This window comes from Pantherophis guttatus, chromosome 1 (genome assembly GCF_059756535.1).
Source record: "Pantherophis guttatus breed Tessera chromosome 1, ASM5975653v1, whole genome shotgun sequence".
Taxonomy (NCBI): Eukaryota; Metazoa; Chordata; class Lepidosauria; order Squamata; family Colubridae; genus Pantherophis; species Pantherophis guttatus.
The window spans coordinates 133,880,357-133,896,368 of record NC_142063.1 but is presented as its reverse complement, the minus strand read 5'-3'; positions in this window follow the sequence as shown (position 1 = coordinate 133,896,368).

The following is a 16,012-nucleotide window of genomic DNA, read 5'->3' as shown; positions in this document are numbered from 1 at the left end:
ACACACACACACAAATCCCAATCAGGACACCCTTCCATTCTCTCCTTCGGAAGCAGCTTCCAACACCATCCTGTGTTCCTTTCTCCTTCTCTTTTTTCTCAAACACAAAGCAGCCCTTCCATTGAGAGCCACATACATCTGGCGGTGACATTCCAAAGAATGAAAGCCCATGTCTACATAGCTGCATGGCTAATTCTGTGCCCTTCCCATTCAGCTCCCCCTCCATTATGAATGTCAGCAGAGCCAGCCTAAACTGGTGAGCTCATTCTGGCCCTCCCTCTCCTTTTCTTCCCCTCTCCTCTTCTCTTTGCCCCTCTCTGACTTTCAATGGGTTCCTGCCGTTACTCGGGCAGTCAGCATGCCGTTGCCAGGTGACATTCCCGAAAAAGGGAGCAAAAGCTGCTGGCGGCACAGATAGAGCAAAGCCAGACGACTTTAGGGATGCTCTGTATTCGGGACGGAAAGGGACTTGCTTTGAGGTGGCTGAATTATCTGAATTATCTGCTATGCCTCAATTTGATTGGCTGGCTTAGAACTTTTTCTTTGGGTCTTCCAGACTAGGGTGTTGAAGTTCATTTGCCAAATTGCTTGAATTCAGAGTGTCTCGGAGTGTCTTATAAATGACTGCCGTTTTCAAACAGCATTTGGCATAAGAGACATATAACAAATTTAGCTGTAAGCTCTTAAGACAAAGGCATCTGCTTACGAACTATTTTTTTCCCTAATGGCTGTTTCATTATTCTGTTTATACCATTAAAGGGCTATCCTGGGTGGGGAGGGGGATTTGTTTATCTTTTTTTAAGCAACAGGTACCAAATTTTCTGAGAAACTTTTCTTAGCCCCTAGTCTGCCATGTAAAAATATTAGAACAAATTAGTATTTGTATGTGCCATTGTCATTTTTATATCTTACTTTTTTTTAACCAAAAGACAGGGCATTAGGCACTTACATACAGGTAGTCCTTGACTTACAACCATTTTTTTAGTGACTGTTCGAAGATATAACGGCACTGAAAAAAGTGACATGACCAGTTTTCCCAATCGAGGAGCATCCCAATCGTCATGTAATCAAAATTTGGACATTTGGCAACTGGCTCTTATTTATTACAGTTGCAGTGTCAACGCTGGCTGGGGCATGTTGTGAGAATGGCTGATGGTCGGATTCCGAAAGATCTCCTGTATGGAGAATTAGTGCAGGGAAAGAGCCTCAGAAGGAGACCACAGCTGCGATATAAGGATATCTGCAAGAGGGACCTAAAGGCCCTGAGAATGGACATTAACAGCTGGGAAACCTTGACCTCCGATCATTCAGCTTGGAGGCTAAAGACGCAGCATGGCCTTCTCCAATTCGAAGAGACACTTGTTCGGCAGGCTGAGGCAAAGAGGCAGTCCCGGAACCAGCGAAATATGGGCCTGGGCAGGGAACAGAATGTATCTGCCCTCAGTGTGGAAGGGATTGCCACTCTCGAATTGGTCTTTTTAGTCACACTAGATACTGTTTTAGGACCTCTTTCCAGAGCACGATGCCATAGTCTCCTGAGACTGAAGGATGCCAATGCAATGCCAATGCAGTGTCCAGGGCCATGTGGTCACTTCTTGCAACCTTCTAACAAGCAAAGTCAATGGGGAAGCCAGATTCACTTAACAACAGTGTTACTAATTTAACAACTACCGGTACAGTGATTCATTTAATCTGTGGCAAGAAAGGTTGTAAAATGGGCAAAATTCACTTAACAACTGTCTTGCTTAGCAACAGAAATTTTGGGCTCAGTTATGTTGTAAGTTGAAGACTACTTGTATATAAATATAAATCACATAAAGTAACAAGAATTATCCTCCTAGTTTTACAGTAGAACCATATTGTAATTGATATCTGCTTCTAAATATTTTATTGGCCAGTGATTCAATAGATATATCAGCCATTCATTTGTAGTTCATTGTCTCTTTTACAGTTCTTTTTAAAAAAGGCCATGGGGGTGTTCACACTGAATTTGGCTCAGGAATGAAGAATGTTTGTGCTCTTTCCCGACTAAATTGCCATAGAAGTTATTTACCTCAGAGTAGATGATATATGAAACTGGAAGGAGTTTATTTAGGATTAGGAAATAACATGAAGGGAAGTAAGGGTGTATTCTCCCTCTTCCGGTGTCTTGGTCCCTGTTCTAGTCTGTTTTTTGCCCACAGAGCTATTTGTACGGTATTTGTTATTGTATATGTCAAGCACCACCACTCAGTTGGGCAATGTGTGTGTGTGCGTGTGTGTGCCCACATGCTCAGATAGATGATAGATAGATAGATAGATAGATAGATAGATAGATAGATAGATGATAGATAGATGATAGATAGATAGATAGATAGAAAGAAAGAAAGAAAGAAAGAAAGAAAGAAAGAAAGAAAGAAAGAAAGATGATAGATAGATAGATGATAGGTAGGTAGGTAGGTAGGTAGGTAGGTAGGTAGGTAGGTAGGTATATACACACACACACACACACACACACACACACCATTTTCAGGAAGGTATATTGATAATGCCCACTGGGTAAATACAAAGTATTGAAAAGAAAAGAAATTTCCCAGCCTTTCTTAGAAAGAATTAACTAAAAGGAAGGCTCTTTGAATTACTTCTTCCCAGAGCTTCTCTCCACCTGAGCTAAGATGTATTCATCACTCTATTTATTGCTGGAACTGAATCACCCCATCTCTTGGTTCTTTAGATCTACTCTCTTTTTTACCTTCTTTGCTTCCCTCCCCATAATTTCTCCCCATACAGGTAGTTCTTATTTAGCAACTGACTCATTTAGCGACTGTTCACAGCTACAGAGCTGATGAAAACATAACTTTGCAATCAGTCCTCACATTTATGACCTTCAAGAGTCTGTAAAGCTGGAGTAAAATAATAAAATTGTGATGTTTCACTTAGCACCCCTCTTCTTAATGAGTGAGTTGCCAGTTCCAATAGAGGTCACTAAACCATATATTCCCTGTTTTTGCTTGAAAGGTCGAGATGTTTTGTTAAGTTGGGTGTAGTGTATTGCATAAATCCAGCTAATGAATGGCCTACATCATTCAGCAACCTCTATCACTGAATGGGAATCTCACCCTCCTAATCCATAGTCCAAGCCCGACACCTTAACTACTATAGATAGTCCTTGATTTACAAACCACAAATGAACCCAAAATTTCCATTGCTAAGCAAGGCATTAAGTTAGTTGTGCCCTATTTTACAACCTTTTTATCATGGTTGTTAAATGTATCACTGCAGTTGTTAAGTGAATCATGCGGTCGTTAAGCAAATCTGACTTCCCGCATTGACTTTGCTGGTGGGAAGCCGGCTGATAAGGTTACAAATGGTGACCATGTGATCCCAGGACAGTATAGTTATCATATACATGCCAGATGCCAAGTGCCCGAATGTTGATCACATGACCGTGGGGAATGCTGCAACTGCCCTGTGAAAATCGGTCATAAATAATTTTTTCCCCTGGCCCATTGTAACTTCAAACGGTCACTACATGAATGGTTGTAGGTCAAGGATTACCTCTATTTTATATTGGCTCATTTGTTTGCTAAGAATTTAAAAGAGATGGGCCAGAAGATAAAATTACAGCTCTGCAAAGTCTTTTCTATTAGCAGGAAAGGATAATGGTAGGGAAATAGTTGTGTTTACTATCATAAAATGGGTGAGTCCACAACACCCTATTCAATAATTGCAGCTGGTACTTTTGCAAGGGGTGTGTGTGTGTGTGTGTACCAGTTTTATGCCAGGTTTCAATCATAAAATAGAAACAGAAGAAGCTATGAGAAAAGTAGAGTCCCACCCTCTACACAGATGCTGCAAACTACCATTTTCTATATTCTGTTGTCTCTCTTCTCCTGCCAGTTTCAATGACGCTGCAGATTCAGGGCCTCTGCCAGGCGACAACAATCAAAATAATACTCCAGTTCTTTGCACTGAGTGCACCCAGCTGTCTTCAAAGGGAAATGGATTAATCCTAGTGCATTTCCTTTCCTCAGCTGCTATGTAAAAGACGAGCGCCTTAGGGCTTAGAGAGGAACTGACTATTATTACTTGTTCATTTCTCTCCAAGTTGGTTACTGCTAAAAGCAGACAGGCCAAGAGGGCAAGAATCAAGTCAGTTTCATATTGCTGATGAACAGAAAGTTGTAAGGCAATCCCTTAGTCTACTTGGACAGAGACTTAAAGGATGTGGTCTTTTACACACAAGGTGTAATCCTGCCTGTTGTAGATGAAAAACTCAGAAGACCGCTATGAAAATATATGGACAATAATAAGCCAGGGGAAAGGGATTTTATTCAAGACAAGGAATTGGGTTTTGTTAATGGTGGTGGAGGATCTAGCAGGGTTAGCAGCAAAGGTCAACTCTGGGGACTGAAAGAAAACTCAGGACTGCTGCATAATAGTTGCCCACACACTATTTGTTTGATGATAGCAAGTAAGCAGGCAATACAGCATACAACTGCTATGCAACTGAGAGGGCTCTATGTGTGCAGAGTGGGATTCTATAATATTTATATAAATCCATAAATAATCTGATTAGGCTGATAATTGGTTTTCACAATAAATTTTGTTCAACTATAGATTCAGTAAAAAAGAACAAAAAGTGCTGGCATTTTGTTGCAATAGCCGGATTCCTTTGAGCAATCCAAGATATGAACCTTATCGATGCCACTTCTTCTTCACACTCAGAATCTGATACTCAAACATTGCTTGCCACTGAATGTGGAGGCTTAATTCCTCTGCAGGAAGGAACGTGGAGGTTCACATGGCAAGTGAATTAAAAAGAGCCTTGGTGGTGCAGCAGACTAAACTGTTGTTAAATAACACCAGCTGCCTGCAATTACTGCAAGTTCAAATCTCACCAGGCTCAAGGTTGACTCAGCCTTCCATCCTTTCGAGGTAGGTAAAATGAGGACCCGGTTTGTGGGGGCAATAAGATGACTTTGTATAAAAAAGAACACCGCTTGGGGGGTGCCGAAAGCCCTACTAAGCAGGTATATACAAAAGTATGAAGGCTATTGCTTAACGCATTGTAAGCCGCCCTGAGTCTCCAGAGAAGGGCGGCATATAAATCGAACCAATAAATAAATAAATAAGTATTCATCCACAAATTTGTCTACCATGTTTTCCTGAAAATAAGACCCTGTCTTATATTTTTTGAACCCTGAAATAAGTGCTTGGCCTTATTTTCAGGGAGGTCTTATTATTTTGGGGCACATGGAGCAAGATGGGGCTCCTCTTGCCTTCTTACTTGATTTCCAGCTCTGCGTTTAAATATTTTCAGGGAGGGCTTATTTTCGGGGGGGAGGCTTATTTTCGGGGGGAGGCTTATTTTAGCGCATGCACTCAAAAGCCTGATTGGGCTTATTATCAGGGGATATCTTATTTTCGGAAAAACAGGGTAATTACCTTTTAAAGCCTATTTACCACCTCTTGTTAGTTTTCCAAAGCAAAGAATTGGAAACATTTGGTCCATATAATCAAAGCAATCCCTACAATCACCATCAACTGCCACAATTGTTTACAAAGGTTAGATATTTCACTAGGCATAGAAGTTAAATAGAAGTGGTAACTTTAGCTATACTTGGTTTGTTCTTCATTTTGCTGTTTGTTTTCTGCCTGCCACCCAGGGTTATTTGAGTTGTTTGAGTTGGAAGGCCGTATAAAATTCTTAGATAACCGTAACTTAACATTGAAACATTATAATGGTTGTTAAAAAGTTATAACATCGTATAAAGTTATAACAATTTTTTCCAACTTTCTGAAATTTGATATAGATAAGGATAGGTACTTTCAACTTGTAAGTCCTATTGTCTTTTTAATAAGAACTCTGTCATCCATCCACCTGTTGAAACCAAACAAGAATTAAACATTAACAAAGTAGGCAGACTGACACTAAGAATTAAGGGGTAATAACTCTTTTTCTCTCTTCTAGATGGCAGCATTAGCTGAGCTTGACTAATCTCAAAAAGTTAAGCAATGTTGGACTTGGTTAATATTTGCTTCATTCATATTTATTTATTTATTTATTTATTTATTTATTTATTTATTTATTTATCTCAGATGACTCCCAATGATCCTGGCCAGTTCAAAAGTAAAAGAAATAAAATAATAAACGGAATAAGGAGTATAAGATGCCAGAGTTGACCAAAAAACCAAACAAACCCAGATAGCAACAATAACAACAAAAGACACAGATCTACGCAATTCAAAGTGGCTTCAATCACCCTTGCCAAATGCCTAAGTAAAAGCCAGGTCCTTAAGTTTGGAACACCACTAGGTTGGAGGCTATCTGTATTGTGGAAAAAAGGCCATTAGGAAATCCAAGCATTGTAGGCTAGATAGCACCCAGATAAGCAGAGATCAACACCAAGAACAATACTAGACAGACAATCAAACAATACCCAATGCCCCAATCAAGGAACTGCCAACTCAGACAAACAAGCTGACAGTGAACAACAGCCTAATCAAGAAACCACCAAGACCATTCCCACCAACACTGAAGGAAAAGCTACTTGTACATAAAGAGAGAGAAAAACCCACTAACTTCTAGCACTGATGATATTACCAAGTTGGGTAATGAAACGTCTGCAAGAAAATAACCAAGTTCAGAGAGCACTGAAGAGCCCCCATTATAGGCTGAGTTGGGAATGGGAAAAAAATCCTGGAAAAATAATAAACCACATCCATGCTGTTTCCAAGGAAACTTCATGGGTATGTCCATCTAGTCATAGGGAGTTTGAAGGAGTCTTTAAGCTGATCTCACAAAAAATCCATTCTTGGCTTTTCCCTAAGTATACTTTTTAAGCACTTGGACAGAAATAAGCTTTGTGGTTGCTATTCAGAACTAACTGGAAGTCAAGCTTTTGCTGGTCTTCTGCAACCAATTTCTTCTCCACTATGAATCTACAGGTAGTCCTCAACCACAATCACAATTGGAACCAGAATTTCTGTTGCTAAGCGATGTGCTCGTAAAGTGAGATATCACATGACCGCATTGCATAGCCACTGCAATCCTAGCAGCCCTCCTTAACTGAGAGTTGTGAATTCATTAAGCAAGGATCCATGTATTTGAATCCAAGCCATTCTGGATACAGAATTCCATGGGAATGCAGCCCAAACCTTCCACAACATTAGTATCTGTACAGTATTGTGCCCACGCTGCAATTGGCAATGGTGCTGATGCATACAATGTTTGCAGGAAACAATTATCAACGAGAAAGCTGGATGGTTAATTGCTGGGTAAACCTGCCCATCGTTACACTTCTTTGTTCCTTCAACACTCTGTCTCACTTCTGGATTTGGAATCACACTAGAACAAATACTAAAGACTATCCATCTTAGCTCTTCCCAAACCTGTAGTGGCATAATGAAAAAAAAGTCTATATTTTTTCTCATAACTTAGCTTTGTTCTGATGCTAAGGGAAAGGGAGATAAGGATGAACTATTGAGATCAAACCTAATGCCTCTATAATTGGGCATTCTGTAGCCACCCTGGTCTGCTTCCACAACAACCAATGAGAAAACTCACAAACGGAACAAGGGAACTTACATCAACAGTTATTACTTTCTGGCTGCATTTGGGGCTCATGACCTAAGTGTACGAGACAGACAATTGTTATTTGCTGTAAAGACGTGGTGTCTGCTGCACATATCTTGCCTTTTTGAATAGGCAGGGGAGAGATAAGGAAGGTGGGAAAGGGCAGGGAGCAAGTTGTGCCATTTGATTCTGAATCAAAAGTCAAAAGACTCCAGTGTTCCAGCCCTTCCTTTTGCAGGACCAAATGGGAGTCCTACAGGAAGAAATCACTCAGCACTGCCAGATAACATCAAAAAACAAATTGGCACCAGAAACAAAGGGGTTTTACAATGATGGCTGTCCCACCTTTTTTCTCGCTCCCATTCTTAAATTAGTTGCAAAATAATCTTTGTCTTAATATTTTCAGCAGGAGCTTTTTGTCTCTTCTTGGTATAGCTTTGTGATATTAGCAAAGTCTAAGGCTCGGATGCCCAGATCAGCTGCAACAAAAATGATCCAGTGATAGCATCAGATTCTTGCCCTTTGGATGAGTCGAAACTATAAATCACAGATTTTCTCCTGTCGTGATGTTTCTGATAGTTGTAATCCCTGAACATTTGGAGACCATTAGGTTGGGAGTATTATATTAGCATATTATTATACCCTGGAGTAGCAACTAAGGAAACCTGATCTAATCTTTAATTTGAACATCTCTATTGAGACTAAAGTGGATTCTTTACTGTTGTTTTCCAAAAGTACTCATCTGGCTCCACTCAAAGATACTTATAATAAATGAACATCAATAAACACACAAGTTGAATCAAAATTTAAACATATCTATAATTGTCAGGCCTTTGAGGTAGGGCAGACTAGGAAACCAAGTTATGAATGCTAATGCTATTTTTATTACAACCAAAACTTCCAAGTCTGAATATGCCTAACCTCTTCCCTCTCTTTATTGTTATCTTTGTGAAAACTAGGGAGGGTCCTGTCTGAGATGCTTTCTCAAATTACATTTCTGCCCCAGACTCAGATTACTGTTATCTAACATTGTTTTGAATACACCCAATAGAAACAAATAACTGGTTCACCAAAAAAAAAAAAAAAACATGGAGAAATATGCTTTGTGACATTGGTGGATTTATACTACTTATTAAGTGCATGATGGCTATGCTGTAGATCATTATCTAAAAGATAAGTAGCTAAAAGAGACGTAGTGGTGCAGTGGTTAGAATGCAATACTGCAGGCTACTTCTGCTGACTGTTGACTGCCTACAATTTGGCAGTTTGAATCTCACAAGGCTCAAGGTTGACTCAGCTTTCCATCCTTCCGAGGTTGGTAAAATGAGGACCCAGATTATTGGGGGCAATATGCTGACTCTGTAAACTGCTTAGAGAGGGCTGTAAAAGCACCGTGAAGCGGTATATAAGTCTTAAGTGCTGTTGTTGTTGTTGTTGTTGTTGTTGTTGTTGTTGTTGTTATTATTATTATTATTATTATTATTATTATTATTATTATTATTATCTCTTCCTTCTCTTCTTCAAGGTTATCCCTTCTTCCCATTACAGTTAACCTCTAATGAACATAATATACTGTCAATATAATAAGCGGCTTTCCCCATGATTCAGTTAAATGCTCTCTACCAGATGAAACCCTAAATTTAACTGTCATCAGCTTTTGCCCTTGGCTTCCATCCCCAAACCCCAAGGCAGATTTTTTTCTTCTTCTTCTTAAAACGGGCTATCTCATTAAACATGGCACATCAGGCAACTGTCTAGTTCATTTCTATGGACAACCTGCTCCTGCTTCCCACCTGTCCTTAAGTCAGCAGAAAACTAAACTAGCAGGACATTTGCTGTCCACACAGCCAATCCTTCTCTTGTCATTCTCGCCTGACTTCCAGCCTTTGGGGTACATTATAATATCCTGATATGCATTGTGCAGGGCATGTTAAGCAAAGCCATTGGTTAAAGCTTTTGGCTTTGCTGTCCTCCCCCTTTCTTGACATCAGTAGCTGGTGGAAACACCCCCCACACAGACACCAATTAAAACCTATGGCGAAGGGCATATGCTTTTAACAAATGGGCTCAGCTGGCTGTCAAAACTGATTACCGAGAGGGCTGTCTGTGAGGAGGTCGTATGAGGGCTGTATGTAAAGAGCAGCCTTCCAAAGCGAACATTCACCAGCAGCCAAACTCCCTGCTAGTCAGCCAAACACCCAGAATGAGCAGAATGAACTTCTTTACAAGAGTGAGATGACATATGTCATGCAGAGTTAGAGAGATACTCCACTGCCTCCTTCCTGGAGACAGAAGGTTCAAATTCTTTTTTTTTTCAAAACAAAAGGAAAACTCGGAAGGAAGAACAGAGGAAAGGGAATCAGAGTGGGGTGGGGAAGCTGGAACCAAGACAGAGAAAAGAACTGGGGTTCAGACCCTCTTCCCAGCAGCCTTAGAAATAAATTACTGGATTCTCCGGGAAATAAAATTAAAAGGGTTTATCTGCTTCAGAGAACAGCGATCTGTGGAAATAAGTGTAAAAAGCATTTAGGGAGGAAGATTGAATTCAGTTATTTTTTTGTGCTGTGCTAAAGCGTCTTGTCCTTGTTATTTCTCTGTCTGGATAGAGAACTACATATTAATGAAATATACTTTCTATATCCCAAAGATGCTTTTTTTCAGGAGGCAACTGGACTTTCTGGTTTTTCTTTGAAGATGTTTCGCTTCTCATCCAAGAAGCTTCTTCAGCTGTGACTGGGTGGTGGGGAATGGAAGGATTTATACTCCTTGCAGACAGCTGGACATTTGCATTCTTTTAGCAGGTCGTTAAGGTCACCTGGAGTTTATCTGTGTCATCAGGGTGACCTGAGTGGTGCAAATTGGTGTGGAGCCTTCTTGGAACTGTTGAAAGGATTGTGTTGTAGACTAGAGATAGATGATGTCATATCCCTCCCCCTCTGTTGAGAGAGGGCTGTCCAATTTTGACATAGATGGTCTCTTTGATCCCTCTTTCAAACCAGCAGTCCTCTCTGTCCAAAATATGAAACCAGAAAGTGGTTGGAACCACAGAAAGTGGAAACCAGAAAGGAGCTTGAAAAAAGCTCCTTTGGGACAACCATGACCTGGATGACTGAGAAACTTCATAGACATATACTTCCTATAGAAACTTGTATTCTGCAGTAATATTGACTACTGCTCCAATCTCTTTAAATGTAACAGACTTGCACCAATTTGTTGTCCGTGGAGCATCTATTTTTAGGGCTCTTTTGTTTAGCTGCTGACTCTGATCAAGGCAACTCGTATCAGGGGTGAAATCCAGCAGGTTCTGACAGGTTCTGGAGAACCGGTGGCGGAAATTTTGAGCAGTTCAGAGAACTGGTAGCAGAAATTTTGAGTAGTTTGGAGAACTGGCAAATACCACCTCTGGCTGGCCCCAGAGTGGGGGGGGAATGGAGATTTTGCAATATCCTTCCCCCAGGAGTGGGGAGGGAATGGGGATTTTGCAGTATCCTTCTCTTGGAGTGGGGTGGGAATGGAGATTTTGCAGTATCCTTCTCCTGCCATGCCCACTAAGCCACGCCCACCAAGCCACGCCACACCCACCAAGCCACGCCCACAGAACCAGTAGTAAAAAAATTTGGATTTCACCACTGCTCTGTATCCAAGACACTTTATCTTAATGCCTTAAATATAAAAGTGTTAATAGTTTTCTTTTCTGTATTTTTTTAAACAAAGCTTGCGTTTCTTTTGACTCTGGAGGGATTGGTCAATCTTCCAAGGAAAAAAAGAAGGGCTGAATCGCACTTCTCTATAAGCCAAAGAGCATTATTGTACAGATAGCCCTCGACTTACAACAGTTTGTTTAGTGACGGTTCAAAGTTACAACGAGACCGAAAAATGTGACCTATGAACCCATTTTTCACAGGTCCAACCTTGGCAGCATCTCCATGATCATGGGATCAAAATTCAGACGCTTGGCAACTGGTTCATATTTATGACCTTTGCTGTGTTCCCAGGATCACGTGATCCCCTTTTGCAACTTTCTGACAAACAATGTCAGTAGGGAAGCCAGATTGACTTAACAACTCTTGTTAGTAATTTATCAACTGTAGTGACTCACTTAACAACTGTGGCAATAGAAGTTGTAAAATGGTGCAAAACTCACTTAACAAATGTCTCGTTTAACAACAGAATTTTGGGCTCAGTTGTGTTCGTAAGTCAAGGAGTACCTGCAACAATTTCTCCCCCTGCCTTTTTTCCTATTAACTGCAAGAAGGACAATATAGCTTAGGAAAGTCCCATTCCATATCTCTCAAAGACCAAAGTTACGGAGGGGGGGAGCGCGGGTTAAGGTCTGTTATTAGGAATCTCCTCCCCATTAACCTATTAGCTGTTGTGCAATTTTTTTAAAGGCAGGATTTAGCCTACTAAAGTTCTTTACCATGCAGGACTCATTGCTATCACATGAAGGGGAAAATACTACTATAAAACTGGAACAACTAAGGATGATTTAAATCTATCTGCATCACGGGCTTGGAACCAGGGGTGAAATAGTCCTGGTTCGGACCGCATTGCCCGATCCGGTAGCGATGGCTGCGGGTGGTTTGGAGAACCGGTAGCAAAAATCCCTGCCCCCCACCCATGCCCAGCTGAGTTGCACGATCATCAGAGGCTTTTTTAAATTATTTTTAAAAGCATTTTTTTCTACAACCTCTTCAGCTGAAAAAATGCTTTTAAAAGTAAAAAAAAGCCTCTGATGATCACGCGGCTCAGCTGGGATCGTCAGAAGCTTTTAAAAGAATTTTTCTATAACCTCTTCAGCCAAAGAGGTTGTAGAAAAAATGTTTTTAAAAGGAAAAAAAGCCTCTGGCGATCAGGCAACTCAGCTGGGATCGTCAGAGGCTTTTAAAGCATTTTTTTTTACCACCTCTTCGGCTGAAGAGGTTGTAGAAAAAATTGGCTGTAAAAGTGAAAAAAAAAAAGTTGCCCACGCCCACTCAGTCACATTACACCCACCCCCCAACCAAGCCACACCCAGAAAACCGGTAGTAACAAATTTTACATTTCACCACTGCTTGGAACAGTATCAATGTCATAAGGACATGGCAAAATAAAATTGTTAGAGCATGTTCCTACTATAATTAGTTGCAAGAAGAGAAAGACCCAGAGCAACTTCTTGAGAAAGTTTGCTTTCTTTTGTTATTTCAGGTTTCATAATTTACTCGGTTTCCTAGGCAGAGATACCTAATCACAAACCCATTATTCTTAACAACGGGTGGCAAAAATTGAACCAGGTAGGTAGACGATGAAAACATTGATCTTCTGAACTTCATGAAAAAGGTTAAAATTAATGTGTCTGGAAAGAGTAAAATTACAGTGTCGGGATTGTGGTTGTGTCTAGCGGTTATCACATTTATAGCGCTATTGCTGTTCAATCAGAATTAACCCTCTCAGGTCTCCAGAGAAACACATACATATATGCATACAATATATTTGTTCCCAGCGAAACATCTGAGAACAGTTCAGGTGCTCGGTAGTCAATATGAGAGTGGCAGCATAAGAAAAGCATGGATTGATTTTTGTGCAGCTTTAATGCAAGGATCTTCTTCTCTAACCTTTTGAAATCAACAACGGCTTTTGAAATCTTGACAGAAAGTGGTCCTTCCTGAAAATATTTTCCAAAAATGCATTTCTTTGTGACAAATGCCTTTATGCTGCTTCAGCCATTGACTTAAAAGAGCTTAAAACAAGAATATGCAATAACTGTGTACAGTAACATTACAGGCAGTCCTCGACTTACAACAGTTTGTTTAGTAACCATTCAAGGTTACAACACGGCACTGAAAAAAATGACTTATGATCATTTTTCACACTTAAGACCGTTGCAGCATCGCCTTGGTCACATGATCAAAATTCAGATGCTTGGCAACTGACTCATATATTTATAACAGTTGAAGTGCCCCAAGGTCATGTGATCACTTTTTGCGACCTCCTGACAAGCAAAGTTAATGGGATTCACTTAACAACCATGTTACTAACTTAACAACTGCCGTGATTCACTTAACAACTGATTGTAAAATGGGGGCAAAACTCACTTAACAAATGTCTCTCTTAGCGACAGAAATTTTGTGCTCAATTGTGGTCATAAATAGAGGACTACCTGTACTAGTGTAGGAAGCTATCAAAATTATTAAATATATCAGAATAATAAACCCAATGATTTTGAATCATAAAAGCCATGATGCATTATCTCACCAAGTCACCCAAATTCAACCCTGCTTAGCACGCATTCATTTTCCTTCTTTTCTCACTTCCCAAGTGCATATTAATAATAAATGTGGAGTTTTTAGATCTGACGAGGAAATGTGCCGTAGAGGGGAACTCGGGCAAAGAATGCCTATTGAGAATCCTTGTTTTCACCCTTGAGAGAGGGGTTCTCAACAAGCCTTCTTTACAGATATGTCTCAGGTAGGCAAATTTTGTTTGCAGCATTATTCTCAAAAATAGTTGTGCTATAAGCCATGTCGGATCTGAAAGCCCTTTGAGTTGCACCAGAAAACTGACCACCAATGCAGCTCCTGCAATATTGGGGTTGCCCAACAATACTTGGTTGTCCCAGTTACCTTGCTTTGGCTCCACTTACACTGTCCAGGTAGTCTTCAAGGACCATGAAAAGTCATGATAGCATACATGTGAAGTGAGAAGGGCAGGATTGCCTGTAGCCAGCATCTTCTGCTGTGTGTGAAGGACTACTGGACATACACATTACACTTTGGTGCTTCACTTCAATTATCTTCCACTTTCTTAAAGTAAGAGAGGGACGCAATGGCACAGAGGTTAAGATGCTGGGGTTGCTGGAAAATTGACAGCCCAAGTTTGAGACTCAAGATCCCCCGCAATGGGGTGAGCTCTTGTAACCTGCTCCAGCTCCTGGCCACCTAGCAGTTCAAAAACATGCAAATGTGAGTAGATAAATAGATACGACTTCAGTGGGAAGGTAACAGCACTCATTTTGAGCCATGGTGACGCAGTGGTTAGAATGCAGTACTGAAGGCTACTTCTGCTGATCACCAGCTGCCAGTAGTTTGGCAGATCGAATCTCACCAGGCTCAAGGTTGACTCAGCCTTCCATCCTTCCGAGGTGGGTAAAATGAGGACCCAGAATGTTGGGGACAATATACTGACTCTGTAAACCTCTTAGAGAGGGCTGTAAAGCACTATGAAGTGGTATATAAGACTAAGTGCTATTGCTATTTTGCCTTGGCATATAATCATGCTGGCTCCATGACCTCTGAAAATATTTTCGGACAATGCTGGCTCTCTCAGCTAAGAAACAAAGATGAGAACTACTCCTTAGAGTTAGACATGACTGGACAGGGGAAACCTTTACTTTTACCTGTTAAAGTAAATTAATCTTAAAATAAATTTAGGTAAGGTAAGGAGTTTGGCTGACAAATAGGTAAGGAGGTGCTGACAAATATTTCAGTAGGCACGCTGCTCCTTCTGCATGCCTCATGGGGCAGATTGGAAAATCTTAGCGCAATGCTCTGGAAGAAAGTAAGTAAACTTTACACTATGTGCAAATCACAGCCTTGTACCCTGTGTTAACTAATCAGGAATAAATCAGATTTATAGCTTAGTTAAAGGCCATGTGCAGCCACTCACCAGCACAATAAAAAGAAAGATAACTTGTTCAAAGCATAAGCAAACATAACTTAATAACATCAACCATTGTCGTATCCAAGATGTTTTACAATGATAAGCAAACTATAACCTATTAGAGAGGCAACAGAGGATCGAATCCATTTTTTAAAGTGCCAGGCTTGTAATATCTGAAATATTCAGGAATAGCTTCTCTACTCTATTAACATTTTGCTAATCACAAGTGAACCAACAAGTCTTCCCAGTATTCTCTTTTCTCCCTATAATCACTTGGAATGTTATTAGAGTAGGAAGTTTTTAAGGCATGTTAAGGGATCTAAAATATATAACCTGAAGAGATGTGAAATTCAGATTTGAAAAAAGACAGTGATAGAATTTAATTAAAGGGATTCATAACAAAGCAGGGGTGTGTGATGTCTCGGCAGTTAAAGATGCTGGAAAGCTGACAGCCCAGATTCAAGACCAAGCACCATGCAATGGGGTGTGCTCCCATTCTTGCCTTAGCTTCTGCCCACCTAGCAGATCGAAAGCATGCAAATGAGAGTAGATAAATAGGCACCACTTCGGTAAGACGGTAACAGGGTTCCATTCGTCTTTGGCATATAGCCATGCTGGCCACACAAACATGGAAGGGTCTTTGGACAGCACCATCTCAATTTCTGCATAGGGGACTGCATAGGGGAAATCAGGGGTGGGTTCTATTTACCTTTACTATCAGTTTGCATCGTGCCCACACATGCGCAGATCAACTTTTATGACCTCCGGGTCAGTGGGCAGAGCTTCCCACCGGTTTTACTACCACTTCTTGCGAAC